The sequence below is a fragment of the Capsicum annuum genome, chromosome 12 (assembly GCF_002878395.1).
Source record: "Capsicum annuum cultivar UCD-10X-F1 chromosome 12, UCD10Xv1.1, whole genome shotgun sequence".
NCBI classification, from domain to species: Eukaryota; Viridiplantae; Streptophyta; class Magnoliopsida; order Solanales; family Solanaceae; genus Capsicum; species Capsicum annuum.
Window position 1 is genome coordinate 191,575,176 of NC_061122.1, and position 3,398 is coordinate 191,578,573.

At 31.5% G+C, this 3,398-nt stretch overlaps 2 pseudogenes; both read right to left on the reverse strand.

Annotated features, from left to right (window-relative positions):
* Window positions 1–579: 579 nt before the first annotated feature.
* LOC107849006 lies at window positions 580–1,283 on the reverse strand (annotated as a pseudogene).
* A 390-nt stretch (window positions 1,284–1,673) lies between these two features.
* LOC107849005 lies at window positions 1,674–2,408 on the reverse strand (annotated as a pseudogene).
* Between the last annotated feature and the right edge of the window lie 990 nt (window positions 2,409–3,398).

Here is a 3,398-nt window from a genome sequence, read left to right on the forward strand (position 1 = left end):
CATGGAAATTAGAAAAGAAAGAAGAACGAAATGAAAAGAGAAAGAAAAAAGAAAAAGAGAAGATGGAAGGCGAGGAAAATCTAGAGAGAGAGAGGAAAATAAGAATAAGAAGATGGGGAGAAGGAATTGGAGAGAGAAAAAAAAAAAAGAAGAAAGATTAAAAGATTAGAAAAGGAGAGAAATTCTAAAATTGAAATTTGAAGTTAGAGGACTTTTTAAAAAATTTAAAAGTTTTTAAAAATTATACTTTACGCCCCAATTAACTTAATCACAGTTTAAATGAAGCTTTGACCTTAGCTGGTCAAAGTTGTCACCATTTTTAATTTAAAGACTTTTTTGTCACCTCCCACTTAATTTTCTCTGAAAACCCAGCATTATACGATCGAGTAAAAGGCATTTGGTTGTTTCTCTTACTGTCAAAAAGAAGAAGATTTCCAAATATAAATAGATGACGATCACAATATGAGATAATTAAATCATTTTTTTAACCATAAAATACAAGAAACTAAAGTCAACTCTTAATTGTCATCAGTTGATCAACACGAGTTAATACACACACTTTTATTGACATCAAAATCCTTAATAGAGAGGGAGAGCTTTTGTCAAGGCTAGCTCATGATTTGCAGCATTAATGGGAATCATCTGAAACTTGAAATAATCAACTACTGATAAAATCTGCTTCTCTTCGATGGTAAAATTGCTTTAATTATGTGAAGCGGAATATGTTCGAGCTCTTCTCCATCAGTCCACCCATGGATTTCTGCTGTTATGAGTTGGCGATTCTCATTTATTAATTTTCATACCGGAAAATCCTTCCTTGGCATTACAAAATCTTGCTCTTTGAGCATCAAGCTAGGGAAAAAATCCCCTGCTCCGTCACCTAGATAGATCATTCTTTTCTTATTCCCTACCAAAGCAAAAGACTCTTGCATTCTTTCTATTACGAGGCCCTTGCACATGTTTGGAGGGCAAGGATTATCACACTTGTGATCAAAATTGTGGTAAGGACGGATTCTAAGTTTTCCTTCATCATCAACGTAGCTCAGATTTGTGTTGATTTCCGAAAACCAATCCTTGATTCCTGAATGCTTCAATATTGTTTCGATAAAGAAGAGATTTGCACCACTCACTATCCTCAAATCACACCCTAAAGAATAAGCTTCTTTGATTGCTAGAGTTCTCAAAGAAATAAAAAATGCCCTCAAAATTGGACTAAAGAGACTTTTATATGAGTTTAAATGGGTCCGCCAGGTCAAAACTTGTTTTTGACCTCCCAGACTCATTCAGACTCGTTTTTCGCAAATGAACTATGCAACCCCACTAAATTTGATATTTTGGACTCATTGGTGAAGTCGAATTTTCCATCTGAGGTCATTTAAGCCACTTGTAGGTTCCACATTCATATATTCCGATTCTTGAATTTTCGACTACTGGGTCAAAATGAGCTCGGGTGCTGTGGGATCCGAACCAATGGTCTACCTACCCTAAAATCGATATTATATAGCTATTGGCACCATCAAAATTTGCATCCAAAATTATTTTACTGAAGTTTTTGCTCAGCGACCATTTGGAATCGACAAAAACTTCAAATTGAAAAAGTAGTTCTAAAAACCAAACGAACAGTCAGGTAACCGAACTATCGATTCCAGCAAGTCACTAATGACTTAAAACAGCTATGGAGGATCTCTATCAATGAAATAAGCAAGAACATGGCTAATGACTTGAAGGGTCATTACACCATCAGTCCACCTATGGATTTCTGCTTTTACGAGTTGGTGATTTTCGTTCATTAGTTTCAACACTGGAAAATCCTTCCTTGGAATTATAAAATCTTGCTCTTTTAGCATCAATCTGGGGAAAAAATCCCCTCCTTCTTCACCTAGATAGATCATTCTTTCTTATTCCCTTCCAAAGCAAGAGACGCTTGTATTCTTTCTATTATGAGGCCCTTGCATATGTTTGGAGGGCAAGGATTATTGCACTTATGATCAAAATCATGGTAAGGACGGATTCTAAGTTTTTCTTCATCATCAACATAGCTCATATTTGTGTTAATTTCCGAAAAGCAATCCTTGATTCTTGAATGCTTCAATATTGTCTTGACGGAGAAGAGATTTGCATCGCTCACTATCCTCAAATCACACCCTAAAACGTATATTGCTTTGATTGCTAGAACCACCTAGGGAATTACATGTGCCCGTTTCAATAATTCTTCAATATCCTACATGGTTTTGCCTCATGCATGAATCTCCTTCATCATTGTGTCCATAACAGTGTTCCACGGAATCATAGGGACAAGGTGACCGAAGGTATATATCAGTAGCACAAAACTCATCGACAACCCAATTGTCGTTGTCCAAATCAATGATCGTCTTGCTGAAATTGGAAACCACTACGATTTTCGCCATGAATGAAAGAAATTCCAATTCAAACGGAGAGAAAAATTCTTAATTTTTTTCTCAAAATAATTAAGGTTAAAGGTGATGAAAAAGAGGAGGAATAAAAGGGCATTATATAGTGGAAAAGAGTAAAAAGGGTTTGTATATTCCACGTCGGAAATGAAAATAATATTTCTATTTCAACTAGTATTAGGTTTTTCAGTTTATGGGAACTTTGCACAAGCATATGGACAAAATTTACTTGTGCGTTAATCAAAAATTACTCGTGATTTAAGTAACAATTGTATTTATAATTACTTGTTATTCAGAGGTTACTTGTGTTAATCAATTGAATCAAAATATGTATAATCCATAAAATGTTGTAAATTATCTGTAACCTATAATCTATATCTATAATATATATCTATAATCTATATCTATAATATATAATATATAATACAATATAATATAATAATATATATATATATACATATACACACAATATATATATATATAATATATAATATATGATTAATTTTATATTTAATAATATATTAAAAATGTGAATGGCCTTAGAAATGTTGTTTGAACTTTTTACCTTCATTACAAGTCTTTTGCTTTAGACAAAATTATCTTTTCACTATTTTTTTCTAATATTTAAGAGTTAAAAATTAATTAAATATATTTATGGTAATGGTAAAACCTTTCCTTATTAGAAGTTATCAGAATTAATGACAACTAATACTTTTTTCATTAGTTTAAAAAATTTTAATCAACTAAATTTGATTTTAATAAGATTTAAAAAATTTAGAAAGAAGATTGTAGGTTAGTAAAATTGTAGTAGGTAGAGCAGATTAGTAAAGTTGTAGTAGATAAAGGAAAAAATTCTATGAAAAAAAAATAGTAATTGTTGAATTTTTGTTGAAAAACTCCTACTATTTAGGATCTTTAGTTTGTGTTGATGTATTTATAGATAATAATAATAATAATAATAATAATAATAATAATAATAATAATAAT